The sequence below is a fragment of the Pristis pectinata genome, chromosome 11 (assembly GCF_009764475.1).
Source record: "Pristis pectinata isolate sPriPec2 chromosome 11, sPriPec2.1.pri, whole genome shotgun sequence".
Classification (NCBI taxonomy): Eukaryota; Metazoa; Chordata; class Chondrichthyes; order Rhinopristiformes; family Pristidae; genus Pristis; species Pristis pectinata.
Genome location: NC_067415.1, coordinates 29,330,574 through 29,346,847, shown reverse-complemented (window position 1 = coordinate 29,346,847; position 16,274 = coordinate 29,330,574). Strand labels below are relative to the sequence as shown.

The 16,274-nt window shown below is 40.5% G+C and overlaps 1 protein-coding gene across 12 annotated transcripts in view; it reads left to right on the top strand.

Annotated features, from left to right (window-relative positions):
- Positions 1 to 16,274, top strand: part of sgcg (sarcoglycan, gamma) — a 427,114-nt gene that overhangs the window by 374,126 nt on the left and 36,714 nt on the right. The gene's annotated exons all lie outside the window — the stretch shown is intronic.

Sequence of the window (16,274 nt, the reverse complement as noted above, 5' to 3'; positions counted from 1 at the left end):
ATGAACGTTGTTATTCAGAGAAAGAGGGGATTTATGCCACTCAGATCAACTGCCATGCCCTGGAAGGTTTTAGCAATTTGTGTTAAAGGATAGATTGCTGGGCAAGCCATTCGTAGCAGGGGTATCTGGAGCCATAATGGCAGCAGATTGAGCTTCCACTGCTGCACACAACCCTTGACAGCATTCTACTTATGCTGCAATGGAGTGGAAACATCGGCCATCAGATGGTGCAGTATGGTTGTCTTCTCAAGTGTTCTAATGGAGTCTCCCACCATTTACTTCACTCACAGTGCTGGAACGGATGGTCTACTGGCTCCACAGAAACCCCAGTGCATGATGGGCAATGGTTTCTTTCAGGATTCTTGGCTCTGCACACAGGTTTTCCAGCAGCCCTATCACGGCACCCAGTATTTCATTGTGTGCAGCCACCAGCAACTATCTACTGGCATCTCCACTGAAGCCTTCATCTGGGTCCTCTGTAGCAGAACTGATGTGCATCTCTATCCCGACTCCCAAGGTGCTGATAGCTGTGCTACCCTTTCTTCCTGTGCTACTTGCAGGGTTCTTGTGTCCATTGGCTCACCACATGCTCACTCCACCTTTAACCTAAACTCTAAGTTGGCTGAAGAGTGAGCACATGAAAGCAAGTCAGGAAGTCTCTTTATATTCATATGCATATTTACTTTGCCGATTATACAAAGCCAAAAAAAAATGGGCGGCATGGTCTCGTTGGGCCAGAAGGGCCTGTTACCACGCTGTAAATAAAAGATCAAAAAAAATCAAAAAAAATAAGCCAGGAGACAGAGTGGGCTCTCAGAAGGAGGCAGCGAGGCCTCAGGGGCATATGGACAGAGTGACCAAGGACACGGCAGATGGAATATGATGCAGAAAGATATGTGGTTTCCAATTTTGGTAGAAAAAATGAAGGGCAGAAAATGTTTAAATGATTGAACTGTGTTGGTGTTCAGAGAGACCTGGGTGTGCTTGTGCAGGAATCACTCAAAGTTATCACGCATTTGCCAAAGTCAAAATATATTTCCCATTTTGTAGTTGCAGGCTACAATTAAGAACTGGTACTAGCCACTCCCAAAATTGGTTCCCGTTGCTTATCCACTAATCAGATTCAGTTAATTCTGGCTGGACACTACCAGTAGGTTAAAGAACAGGCAATTGAAGATTTTAAAAAAGGCTTCGGTCCTTTCAACATAATGTGACGTCCAACTAGTGAAGCTGAACAAATTCTGGGGAAGCTAATTTAGAACAGGTGAAACATCCAACATATGTAAACAGCAAAGTTATTCCAAATAATGGTCTTCTGTCCTAACTAAATATTTCAGCATCCTTTCCTGTTGCAGTATTTCTCCTAAATGAACAATAAGAAGCAACTTCATATTGACGAAGAGCAAGATTGTGGTGTGTTGGCGAACATGTTATTAGCCCAGTTGATTTGTGTACTTTACCTTTCACCAAAGACAAGTTCATACCTTTCACTAGAACTAGCCAAATAGCTTCACGAGGCTTGCATAAACAGTGCCTGTTTTACAGCACCATCTACAGGCTAAGTATTGCCTTAATTGAGCTACTTATGTTTCCAGCAGGATCTTTACAGAACTGTAACTGTAGTTCATTACTAATGTAAAAATAGCCTGAGCAAATATGGAATATTCACCACCGGGGTTTGCACACAGCTTAATTATTTTATTAATGGGCAATTTAAATGAATGTTCACATTATTATAAGTTTTATGTATGATATAGGAGTATAAATAAGAGTTGTTTTGTTTATAAGCATTTCTTCTACTATTACCCTGAAAATGTTGTAAGGGCTATCATCTTCTTGGTGTAAATGGAGCTACATGTTGAAAGACTTGCAGCAAAGATGAATCTTTTGACTAACACTGACATAAGAAAAATAGATATATGGTCAAAAATGTAATATAAAAGTGCAAATTAGAATGAAATGTAAATGGAGTAAACTAGAAAATGTTTGGAACAATACAGTTATAGAATCATAGAGCATAGAAACAGGCCCTTCAGCCCAACTCATCCATGCTGACCAAGGTGCCTAGGTGAGCTAGTCCCATTTGCCTACATTTGGCCCTCATTCCTCTAAATCTTTCCTATCCATGTATCTTTCCAAATGTCTTTTAAACGTTATAGTCGTACCTGCTTCTATCACTTTGTTTTCTTAGGGAGAGATACTGGCTAATCATTTTGTTACCTCTTTGAAAAATTCAGTCAAAGTGCATTGATAATGACAGTGCAGATGATGTTATCAAGATGGACTTAGCAAGGTTTTTGACAAGATCCTAAATGGGAGACTGGTCCAGATGGTTAGAAAACTTTGCCATGAGATCCAGGGCAAGTTGGAAAATTGGATGCAAAATTGGCTTGAGAATAAGAAGCACAGCGCAGGCTAAAAGGAGACCTTATTGTGGTACACAAAATTATGAGGGGCATAGAAAGAATGGACGATAAGAAACATTTCCCCCATATCTGGGTATCTATGGTGAGAAAGAAAAATCTCCAAAATAATAGACTAATTTTTCATCCAGATACTAACTGACATTCTGTGTATTTCCAGCATTATTCATACATTTGCATTTCAGAGTATATAGGGAAACAAGAACAGGGCACAAGAATTAGGGAAGATACCTACAGCCTCTTCACTGGCCAACTGCTCTCCTTCAAAGCCTTAATTCCTTTTGATTCTATAATATGAATAAGGAACCTGTCTGCTGTCTCTGTGTGGAATTTAGAGTCAGCATATCCTGTGTGATTGACTGAAGTTCAATGTTTCTGTCAAAAGAAAAACAATATGTTAGAAGTACTGGAGGTGAACTGAAAACCTGCCCACTCATTCTTGCATTCTGGGATCATCTTTACTTTAGAACCATCATTCAATCCATAATATTTTGATTTTAAAAATTGATAAAAAATGCTGCAGAAGAATGACAGACTATTAGAAGAGAGGGTAGTGTGGGAAGACTATTGTGGGAGGGTTGATGATTTGCAGACCTTTGACAAAATATTGGGGGAGTGGGGAGTTGCAGTGGACTGTCAGGGTAGAAGAAGATACCTGCAAATGGTTAGGAGAGAATGAAGAGGATGGCTGACTACTGGCTAAAGGAGAAAGACCGCTGGGCTTTTGAGAGGACAGGATAGACAGTCTTTGGGAGAAGACAGTGAAGGACTGGCACACCAGTGTGGATGGAGGACCGTCTGACTGTTGAGGGAGGGGGAGGACCAGGTGACTGTCGGAGGAACAAGAGGCTGTTGGTGAGCGAGTAAGATTGACCACCTGTTGAGTGAGGATGGAGGACAGTCTGATTGTTCAGGCTAGCAGTTGGAGGAGCAGCAGATTGTTGGGGGGATAGAGAAGACAGACCATCTGTTTGGGAGCAGGGTGGAGACAATCAGACTGTTAGTGAGTAGGAAGCATTGATTTCCGGGAATCTGTGGTTGCGTATCATAGCTGGCAGTAACCAAGAGGGTCTTGGGTTTGGGTGGAGGGCAGATCAGGGGATCAGGAACAGGGTGGAGATTAGGGGTGTTGTGGTTAATGGGATAGGATGGGATGCAGATAACGTGGTCTAGGGTGGCTGGTCGAAGGGTGAAGTTAACTACATTTCTTTTGCAAAAGCAATAGAAAGCAATAAATATTTTTGTCCTTTACTTTCCTTGTGGTCAACCTTGTTGCAATTGTTAATCATAACAGCCGAAGAAAATAAGTATGAATGCCCAGTTAAAACCAATTGTGAGAAATGCTGGACTTGGAGTTCTGAGTTGGTTTTACCAAAGAAGAATTTAGGCATTTCCAAGAAAAATTTAAGGAGCTGTAATTACATGCCTTCATGGATATATGTGAATGTATATGATTCCTTTGGGAGTGCCTTTGATCATCTGAGATTTTTGGTAAAAATTATATGTTATCATGTTTGCTGGAATTATTCTGATGTAGCTTGCAATAACTGGTTTATGAAAGCAGCTCTCAACATGATACTAGACGAACCTCAAAGGTTAAAGAAGTAATGAACATTTAATTGTTTGCCTGGAAGCTCCGACAGTCTCTTGTCTAAGTTACAATGAGAGATGATAGAAATCCCATGAAAGTTCAGGCACAGCATCTTTAACACAGATGATGTATATAAAATTGTAACATTCCCACATTCCCTGTAAAAGCATTCTGTGTATTTAAAGTTGAAGTCAAAGTCGAGTTTATTGTCACATGCACAAGTACATGTATGCTCAGATGCAGTAAAAAACTTACTTGCAGCAGCATCACAGGCACATAGCATCACATAAGCAGCATTCACAAGAAAAACATAAATTAAACATAAATTATACACAATTGTTACAAGAAAAGAAACACAATTAGAAAAAATAAAGTCCATTTTAGTGCAAAGTGATCAGTGTGGTCATAATGTTAAACTGCAGTGTGGTGATTAGGGCCTTGCCGGTTAGTTCAAGAACCGAATGGTTGAAGGGAAGTAGCTGTTCTTGCACCTGGTGGTGTGGGGCTTCCGTATCTCCTGCCTAATGGTAGCTGTGAAAAGATGGCATGGCCCAGATGGTGGGGATCTTTGATGATGGATGTTGTTTTCTTAAGGCAACACCTCCTGTAGATACTACCGATGGTGGGGAGGGATGTGCCCGTGACATATTGGGCTGAGTCCACTACTGTCTGCAGTTTCTTACATTCCTGCGCATTTGAATTGCTGTACCAGACTATGATGCAACCAGTCAGGATACTTTAAACAGTACATCTGTAGAAGTTTGTTAGAGTGTCCAGTGACAAGCCGAACCTCCTTCGCCTCCTAAGAAAGTAAAGACGCTGACATGCTTTCCTTATGATTGCATCTATGTGCTGGGCCCAGGACAGGTCATCCGATATGCTAATGCCCAGGAATTTAAAGCTGCTGACTCTCTCCACCACTGATCCCCCAATGTAGACTGGCACATGTTTGCCCTCCTTCCCCTTCCTGAAGTCAACAATCAGCTCTTTGGTTTTGCTGACATTGAGTGAGGGAATGTTGTTGGGGCACCACTCAACCAGGTGTCCAGTACGCTGACTCATCACCACCTGTGATGCGTCCGTCAACAGTGGTGTCGTCGGTGAATTTGAAGATGGCATTAGAGCTGTGCTTAGCCACACAGTTATGTGTGTATAGAGAGTAGAGCAGGGGGCTAAGCATGCAGCTTTCAGGTGCATCTGTGCTAACGATCAGCGAAGAGGAGATGTTATTACCAGTCCTCACTGATTGAGGTCTGCCAATGAGGAAGTCGAATACCTAGTTGCAGAGAGAGGTACAGAGGCCCAGGTCTTGAAGCTTGATGATGAGTTTGGATGGGATGATTGTGTTGAAGACCAACCTGTAGTTGATGAACAGCAGCCCGACGTATGAGTTCTTGTAGTCCACATGCTCCAGAGCAGAGTTAAGAGCCAGAGAAATTGTACCTGTTGTGGCGGTAGTCAAATTGGAGCGGATCCAGGTCATCTCTGAGGCAAGAGTTGATTCGTGCCATAACCAACCTCCCGAAGCACTTCATTACTGTTGACGTAAGCGCTAACGGATGGTAGTCATTGAGGCAGGTAACCACGATCTACTTGGGCACCAGTACAATAAATGCCGTTTTGAAACAGGTGGGAACCTCAGACCACAGAAGTGTGAGGTTGAATATGTCCGTAACTTCGCCGATGACAACAGTGTTGTAGGTAAAATCACAGATGGCGACAAGGAGGCATACGTGAGTGGGATAGATTGTCTGGTTGAGTGGTGTTGCAACAACAACCTCACACAATGTCAGCAAGAGCAAGGAATTGATTGTGCACTTGTAGTGAGAAAACACATGGCTGTCATGTGACAGTAATGACACTGACCCCCGCTGACCGGAGGACAGCAGTGCTCCTCGGATCGGAAGTTATACCACTGTCAATCAAGGTGCGGCTCCACCCATCCCTCAGGTGTGAGAGCACCTTTTGTCTCTGAACTTGCTTGACCATTGGCTGTGGCAGGCACCTTTCTCCTTGACCCCCAAACCATTGGCCCATTTAAATCATTCAGTGAGGCTCCACCCAGCCTCCTAGCACCATAAAAGGGTTGCAATCCCCTAGTCCTTCCTCTTTGATGACCTCAGGAGTAGTGAGACAATGCTGCAGAGATCACTGGTAAGAGTGCATCACCATGTGCTTTGGGAGCGTTTCACTCAGACTCAGGGAGCATTAAGGGCCAATGCTAGTGTGGGTCAAGCATTGAAGTATTATGTCCTGAAGCTGTACATTGTTATTGTGTGCTTGTGTGTATCAGTGTCTCGTGTGTGTGTGTGTGTGTATCTGTTCCCATCCATTCTGTCCCCGTGTTTGCCTTTGTGATTAAACTAGTTTTGAAATCCAAAGCTCATGTCCAGAGTCCTTCATCCTTAAGGCCGAAAAGAACCATTTCACACAATAGGACTTCAGGAAGGGGAAGTCGGGAGAACACACACCAGTCTTCATTGAGAGGTCGTCGGTGGAAAGGGTGAGCAGCTTCAAGTTCCTGGGTGTCAATATCTCAGAGGATCTATTGTGGGCCCAACACCTTGATGCAATTACAAAGAATTACGAAGAGCCAGCGGCTCTACTTCATTAGGTGTTTGAAGAGATTTGGTATGTCACCAAAGATTCTTGCAAACTTGTACAGATGGAGAGTATTCTGACTGGTTGCATCAGCGCCTGGTATGGAGGCTCCAATGTGCAGGATCAGAAGAGGCTGCAGAGGGTTGTAGACTCAGCCAGCTCCATCATGGGCACAACCCTCCCCACCATGGAGCTCATCTTCAAGAGGTGGTGCCTCAAGAAGACGGCATCCATCACCAAGGATCCTCACCATCCAGGACATGCCCTCTTCATGTTACTACCATCAGGGAGGAGGTACAGGAGCCTGAAGACCCACACTCAATGTTTCAGGAACAGTTTCTTTCCCTCCACCATCAGATTTCTCAACGGTCCATGAACCCATGAACACTACTTCATTATTCCTCATTTGCACTATTTATTTATTTTTGTAACTTACAGTAATTTTTATGTCTTGCATTGTACTGCTGCCACAAAACAACACATTTCACGACATTTGTCAGTGATAATAAACCTGATTCTGATTCCAATTCTGCAATACTCCAGCCAGTTGGTCCCCACAGGTCTTTAATACTTGGCGAAGTACGCCATCTATTATGGGTTGAAATATTTCTAACTATGCTTTCTCTTTAAGGCTTAGTAAAATAGGGGTTAAAGTTAATTGCACTTAACAAATTAATTCAGCTTTTCCTCATTACCTTTACCTAATTGGTCACTTAGGGAATGTTCCAAACTTTCAAATTACCACAAGTGTTGCTTACAGGTATTATCACAACCTATTCATTTTATTACTTATGAACTGCAATTGCTAAATCCTCCAGACCTGAGAGTGTCTGAAATATTAATACTTTATTTACTGTTCAGAATCAGGATATGTATTCTTCCAACATTGTGTACTGCCCTCCCTCTGGAATCCCCTGCATGGTAATTGCCATGGGAAGGGGAGGGTTAAAAGGTGTGCAGAGTACCATGCAGGGAATGTTCCCTTCAAAATAGTGGAAAGGAAGAAAAGGGGAAAAGCTTGGTGGGGATAGTGTGTCAAAGATGATGGGGTATGGGCTGTTGAATTTGGAGCCTTTGGGATGAAAGGTGTGGGTACATTCTTAAACATTCTCCAATCAATACTCAGACCTACCTGTTCACCAGTAGGACAAACAGAGATAAGGATACACAGAAAAGTCTGTCAGGAAGTGCAAATCCTAAGAGTAAGTAACTTTCAGTTAATGCCTTTGTAATATGTCTACATAGTATCTAGAGAAAATCCTACTTTTTACAGTGTAGGTTTTGCTCTTTATCAAAAACCCCTTTCAAATTGATAAGAATCTTCACTGTGAAGTGGAAATTAGTTAACAAATTATTTTGCTGAATGTTTGCACGTCTGGATGACTTTTCTCATTCAAGCTGTTAATATGTGTGTTCTGCCGTATGTGCGGCTAAGTCAACTATAGCATAATTACATGGTTGCATGATTCATAATGCTTTTTAAAATAATTAATATTTGGCAACTACAATCTAATAAAAGGAGGTGTTCTGTTGTTTTTATTACCAGTCAATATGGTCCAAGTGCCATGTTTTTTCCAAAAGATTTATCACAGGTTTCTTGGTATTTCCATCAGTCTTAAGAACTGAACTCAATATTGATTTACATATATTGTTGATTAAAATCTTTGATTTAATCTATTTAATTTCCAGTGCTCCATAGTATTAGAGAAATTTTTTTTTCTTTAAAAAAAAAATGTCATGATCCTCATTGAAAGGTAGTCACTGAAGTATTGATCCAGAATACTTCTGGAAATATCTCATTGCCTGGCATTCATGTTATCTTAATATTTTGGAGCAGGTATTGAAACTTGGAAATACTACTTCAAACTTGAATAAATAAGAAATGCTTAACATCCTGACAAATACTGGATGCTTCCTGCAGGTACAGGTTTCACACCTGTTTATGAGCGGTATTGACTAGAGGAAGAACATCATTCTCTGGTCAGTGAACAGCTGTCAGGATTACTAAGAGTCAAATGTTTTAATTATTCCAGGAAGTTTACTGCATTGCTTAAGAAATTTACACAGTTCCCTTATAACCTGTGCAGTGACAGTTTAGCTGATACCAATGAAAAGTGGTGTGCGTTTAGCTGCTCCAAGTAGCTTCACATTTTATCATTGAGTACTGGATGTAACATTGCAGATTTTGCATTTAGTCAATCTAATTTTTGCAATGAATTAATATAAAATGTGCCCTTAAACCTTCCTATAAGTTTCTACTGGTAAGGAGCTCAACCAATTCCCATTCAACAGGAAATGTTTCAGATTTCCAGCATCTGCAGTTTTTTTTTAGTTTTCAACACCCAAGTCAGGTATCACAGTGTAAAGTCGAACTGATTTACATTGGAAATGAATGTATAAATAAGCTTGTACCCAATCACTCTGCCTGCTGTATGGAAAAAATAATTGGTTGTTACATTCAATAATATAACTACATAACTATGAAGCTTCACAAATATTTGCATGCATTCACTTTCAGTATTGCACAAAATGAGATTAATACATGATTTGAATTCAGTTTTTTTTATCCAAGATATTTTCTCTTGATTATTTAATCATCTATCTGCAAAGGTCAATGTAAAAATAGCAACAATAAAATTGGAAGTGGTAGAGTGAGCACTTGAATGCCATTTGATGATAAACTCTTCCAGATTCAGAAGCTCTGAAATTGCAGAGAAGTTCTCCTGGGCTCTTGCTGTAACTTTAGCTGCTTTCTAGTGGCTCTCAATCATATCTTTAATCCTTTATCCAATAATCTCTACTTAGTGCACTTTATCCCAGAGTGGGGAGGAAGGGAATGAAGGATTGGAAGTGAGTGTTGTCAGTGTCACTCTGTATGGTGGGGAAGGTTGTATTCCTAATAAAACCATACAGCCTCTCCAACTGCCACTACCTAGCAGACTAGAAGGAAATATGTTTAGTTTCTTGGAAGAGAGTATCCATTCTGCAACAGTGCATGGAAAACTCTTAAATTTTGCAGACGTTTCTTCACAGGTGATTTATAAAATTACCCTCACTAGGGTTCCATATTTCCTTGCGACATAAAAGAAGACTATTTGGCCATTAAATCTATGCCGACTCTGAACACACTCATACCTTCACGTGATACTCTGTAACATATTCCCCCCCTGATGCTCATTAACTGCCCTCTGAATCTCCTATCTCAACCCCCTCCCAACTACACTAGGCGTAATTTAGGCAGGAGAATTGCTTCCTGAACACCTTGGGTGGATATGCATTCTACTGAGTGAGCTTCTCACACACTTAGCTGCTGCATGGCTTTGCATGACCTCTGTTCATTACCTCCATCATGATGAATGTCAAGATGATTGGTCTCTCCGGCACCCATATTCCTTTAGCTCCTCATGTGCCATTCTCTTCACATTTTATGAACTTTTATAGTCTGAACTCTTATAGTCTAAAAACACTAAATATTATTTAATTCAAAGCAACAGTTTTCAATGCAGTCATCTAGCAATGATGAACCCTTTAAATAATGCTAGTAGGAGATAGATGGGGTGGTAGGGGTGGGGTTCTTCTTGCTCCAGAACAAGTTAAGTTGAATGAGGTTAACACGTGGCATAAACTGAAGCACTGCATTACAATTTGGCAGCACAGGCATCCAATTTGTATTGCATGCTGACAGGTGTACTTTTAATCTACATAATTCTGATGGGACTTAGCAATAGCCTCGCACAAACTAATGCCTTTCCCAATATGTGGTTGATGCATCTTGCACAACGAATATACACATGTGCATGTGTGAGCATACTGGATTCATAACACCCAGAAAACGTTGAGGTTCCTTCCCTATTAGGTTTCCCATGCTTGTTGGAAAAGAATACAGCTCTTGTATTTCTAATTGCCACTTGCATAATCAGAGGGAATATTGACACGGTTCTGTCAAGCCATTTACAGAGCCATGTAGTTGCTGTCCAGGCCTTTACATTATTTTGTTGTGATTTGGAAATCAAATACGAGTTAAAGTCAGAGTGAGATTTGTGGCTTGTGACTGGAGCTACGGAATGTCATGAGTAGAGCCAGATAATTTCAGTAGCAAGTGATGTATCATTGCAAAAATCCCAGCTAACAGGTTAGTAGTTTAAGTTAGGTTACCAGTAATATTTGGGAAATCCCCTATTGTATCCCGTTTGCAACAAAATATCTGAAAATATAGTACATCCTTTCTCAGATCTTGCAACATGCTTTTTATGAAGATGCTCCATGCTCAAAGGAAATTAAAATCATGAGCATGCCAAAAGTTTTATTGGGTGATGGATTGCTCTTCTCACTTGTGAAACAAAGTCCACAGTGACTGATGAAGAATGAAATGTGGAATTAAGCAAAGATGCGCAAGAAATAGGGAATGCACAATAGAGAATGTAGTAATCAGAGGCAAATGTAAATGCTCAAGTATTGTCTGTGATTCTTTAGGCTTGATCTACTGTTGGTTTCATTGCCCATTAAATATTTGAAATCAGCAGCAGTAATCCCAGAGAAATGCATGTGTACTATTGCAGATATCAGCTATTAGAAAGGGGAAGGAGAGGGCAGCACCAATGACTGGAGCAAGATAGTCCATTCAGTGATGTCTTTGAAAATCTTTTTGAGATGTACTTACAGATGTCATTGTTTGTGAATTTACTTCACTGAAGCTTTATGTAAGCACCATGATGTATTGTTTGTGGTTATATTCATATGTATTAATTTTGTACAAAGTCTAAATGACTTTTTGGGATTTAAAGCTGCTGTTTTCAAATGATGTATTGAAACAAGGATGAAGAATTAGCAATAATAACAGCTTGTATTCTCATAGAGTTAAATGAAACAGAAGACAAATCAGTGGATTCTGCCAGTCCCATCTCTTTGAAAGTACTATCCAATTAATCTCATTCCCCATCTTCTTTCATGAACAGTACCTGAATTATGAAGCCATGAGTCACTTTATTCTCTTATTAAATAAACTCAGCATTGTAAATATATTTCCAATGCTTCCTATTCAAATAGTAAAAGTCTGATTTGTTATATTCTCTTTTAGTTTCTTTACTGAACACAAAGGAATCTCTGAACTTATCAATAAAGTTACATGGACAAAAGTTTCTCCTCTTTACTATATAATGGCAAAATATGTTTGTTATTGTTTTACCCTGTACTACCTCAATACACTGTGTAATGAATCGATCCGTACGAATGGTATGCAAGACAAGTTTTTCACTGTACCTTGGTACGGGTGACAATAATAAACCAAAACCAACACCAATACCAATCTTAAAGGGGTTCCAAATTTTTCAGTGTTGACCCAAAATGTCAACCATCCCTTTGCCTCCACAGATGCTGCCTGATCCGTTAAGTTCCTCCAACAGTTTGTTTTTCACTCCAGATTGCAACATCTGCAGTCTCTTGTGTTGACCCTCCAGGGTGCCACAAGGCTTTAGTGATGTTAATAAATACGAAGTAGTGTTGATTGGATTCTTTCCTGTTGTCGATGGCCATTGCCTGTTACATGTATGGCATGAATATTACTTGCCTCTGTGTTATCTTGGTATTATTCCATAGACATAGACAGTTTCATTATTAACCCACTTCTGATCTTAAGGAGGCAAGAAGGTTATGAACAAAGCAGCTGAAAATGGCTAGGTGTAGGATACCAGAGGTACAAAGGGACTTGGAGTCCTAGTTCAGGATTCCCTTAAGGTTAACTTGCAGGTTGAGTTGGTAGTAAAGAAGGCAAATGCAATCTTAGCTTTCATTTCAAGAGGACGAGAACATAAAGGCAAGGATGTACTGCTGAGGCTTTACAAGGCATTGGTCAGACCACATTTGGAATATTATGAGTAATTTTAGGCCCTGTATCTGACAAAAGATGTGCTGGCCCTGGAGAGGGTCCAGAGAATGTTTGCAAGAACTAAAGGGTTAACATATAAGAAGTGTTTGATGGCTCTGGGCCTATACTCAATGAAGTTCAGAAGGACGAGGGGGGATCTCATTGAAACCTACCAGATACTGTAAGGACTGGATAGAGTGGACGTGGAGAGGATGTTTTCATTAATAGGAGAGTCTGGAATCTGAGGATACAACCTGAGAATAAAGAGACATTCCTTTTTAAAACTGAGATGAGGAGGAATTTCTTCAGCCAGATAGTGGTGAATCTGTGGAATTTGTTGCCACAGAGGGCTGTGCAGGCCAAGTCATTGGGTGTTTTTGAGGGAGAGTTCGATAGGTTCTTGATTGATTAAGGGTTGCAGGGGAAAAGGTGGTTGAAAAAAAAATCAGCCATGATTGAATGGCAGAACAGACTCAATGGGCCAAATGGCCTAATTCTGCTCCTGTGTCTTATGGTCTTGTGATAATGGCCTGGGGAACACCTGCAGCATATTACGTTGGAAAACATTCAAAAGTCCCTTCATTGGAACATTAACAGACCAAGTTTGATACTAAGTTACTTCAAGTACTATTCAAACAAGTGTCTGACAGCTTAGATAAAGGCTTTAAGGAAGGAGAGAGACACCTGGGAGATTTATCAAATAAATTCTGATGCCTAAAGGAGAGTGCAGCTGACAATAATAAGGAAGAGGTAACTGGGGATTCATGTGAAGCCAGAGTTTTCCAACTGCTATTGGTTGAAGGAGATCACAAATACAGGGAGGGGCTATTAACCCACCTGCCAACTGTGGTAATGAGCTGGGAGTTAAAAAGACCACAGATGTTGGAAATATGAAAATGGCAGAAACACTCAATGGGTCAGGCATTATCTATGGAGAGAGAAGCAAAGTTAATATTTCAGATGGATGAAGGTTCTGATGGGCTTTGATGTCTGTGTCCATATTTTTAATAGTAACAACAAAAAGTTGCCACCAAAAAACAAAATGCTAAAATTGAACAAAATTGCTGAAACCTCAAACTCTCAACCTAAAGTCCATTTTCATTTTTGTTCAGAACCAAACAGACGGTAGCACTTTAAACACATACCATCAAATCAAAGTAGTGTTGCCTCAGTGGCCATTTAATATTGGCAACTGTAATGAAGAGACAACTCTCAACAAGAAAATCAGGATTTGCATTTCTTTGCCACATATTAAAATACTTGAGCCCACAGCAGCTGCTGCTTCTGTTTCTTGGCCAAAGTTATCTCTCATTCATTCTGTGACTTGTCCTTTCCAGTTTTCTTCCAGCTTGACTGTGTAGTTTCCAGTTATGTGCCTCCAAACAAACCCTTTCTTATGCCAGCTTGTTACTTCTCACCACCAGTGCACCACTTCTTGGACATTTGCTCCAGTTCATCCTTTCCCAGGAATGGCAATGTGTTTCAAACTACAACCTTTTAAGGCCATACGTCAGTACCTTATAAATATGTGCTTTGTTAACTCTTATATTATCCATTATCTAAGACTTTGAACCTAATCCACAATAAAAAAAAATGTGCTGCAGCTCTGGAATTTTATTTAATGTTAAGCATCTAAAAAAAGTTCCAATCGTACATACTCATCAAAGTCATATATTTGGCAGTATTGTTACTCTCTGAGCCATCAATCCATGCAGTTGTTGTTTGTGGGTGGTACAGTGGCGCAGCTAGCAGAGCGGATGCCTCCTAGCTCCAATGATCCAGGTTTAATCCTGACCTCGATCGTCGTCTGAGTGAAGTTTACATATTCTCCCTGTGATCACATGGGTTTCCTCTAACTGCTCTGGTCTAACATCATGGAAACAGGCCCTTCAGCCCATCGAGTCTGCAGCAACCATCAACCACCCATTTACACTAATCCTACATTAATCCCAACAATCTGGTTGAAGGGCACAAATGTCATATTTCCAAGTTTGCTGATTTATACAAAAACAGGTGGGATTGCGAACAGAGAGGAGGATGTAATGAGGCTCCAAGGGGATGTAGACAAGCTGAATGTGTGGGCATGAACATTGCAGATGCAATATAATGTGGGGAAAAAAGTGAAGTTATCCACTTCGGTGCACAGAACAGAAAAACACATTTCTTACATGGTGACAGACTGAGGAATGTCCCTCTCACCCACATTTACAGAGGCTGAAGGCAAAATGAGCTGATTATCAAATTCTGGGAGTTGAGCAGCAAGGCCTCGGCAGTAATTAGGGTTCAGGACAGCCCTGACAACCTATGATGGGAGGCAGGACTGCAGGGCAGAGCCCTGCCTTCTGTAGTGATTCTAATTCCATATCAGATTATATCTGGTTTAGGATAACAGAGGCAGGTCCACCTGTGTAACGCTAAGGAATCCCAGAATGTTTGGACCCCACATGAAGTCTGCCACTAAAATGGTGATGGGTGCGCTGACATCCTTGGTCAGTTCATCTCAGCTTTATACTATGTTTGCGAAAGCCCAGGACCTACCTAACTAGGAGTGTCTGAATGTCAGTAGTTTCCTTCAGAACTGCCAACCATAGCCAGTTTAATTGGTCCATTGTCAGAGCAGTACAATACACTGAATGGGATCTCTCACCACTCAGTGCTGCAGTCATTACTCTTTCTAATTTATTTCAATGGCTTGGATTCCCAGTTCAATCCAAATTAGTTGGTGCAGATGGTATCACATTAGGACTGTCAATAGAATCCAGGAAGACAGTCCAGAAACTACAGCTGAATAAAATACGAGTTGGCTGTATTATGATGGACAAACTTTAATGTGACAAATGTACAGTATTGCACAGAGGAAGGAAAAATAAGCGAGATACACACTCCATGAATCAATCGGAATAGCTGAGAATGAAATTAAAAGAGATCAAAGAGTTTTAGTAAACTCATCATTCGGAATGTCCATTCAATGCAGCAATGAAAAATAACAAAAACATGCTGAATTACACAATCAAAGCAGCAGAACGCAGGTCAGAGAAAGTTATAATCAAACAGATGTGCCATATCCTGAGCACTGTGTACAGCAGTAGTTGATGAGAAACCAAAGAGAGGTTCAACTAGTTTAACTGGCAAAGAATCGCAAAGCTGAGCCCCAGTAACACACGAGGAAGCATGAGAGAGGCATAAGTATTTTAGCATGTAAAGCAGGTACCTAAGATAACATTCTCTATTTCTGCAGATTAGTCTAAAGAGGTATTCCAGATTAAACATTTCCATATCATTTACACACTGAAGAGTAGGAAATTGTTTGCAGCAATTTAATCTGGAAAACTACTTTAAGGACAGGATGTAATTTCAAACTAATAAAAATCACTCTAGAACTGCTATTCTTCTTCACTCAGCAGGTGGCCACTCATTTTCAAGTGTTTCTGGGTAGGGTTGTGGAAGCAAAATCATTTTGAAGCAATTAAATGCGATAAGTGCAGTGTTGTGCAGGATGGGTGAAATTAAATGACCAGTGTGGAGTTCCTCACAAGTAAATATATTGTAATCATGTTATCTTAAATAAGGAGTTCAAGAAGCTAAGGCATTTATTACAGTCTTAGAATAACTAATGATGTTTTTATTAAAGAGGCTGCTGGCATTATAGTTAAACATGTTGCATTTCTTTCTTGAGTTAAAATAGGTCTTTGGTCCCACAATGGCAGTATATTGAACTTTGGTGAAGCCAATTCTTCCTGCAGCCTGAATACATAGGGTGAAAATGGCCCCTGTTTATTTAAACCTGAGTTTCTGT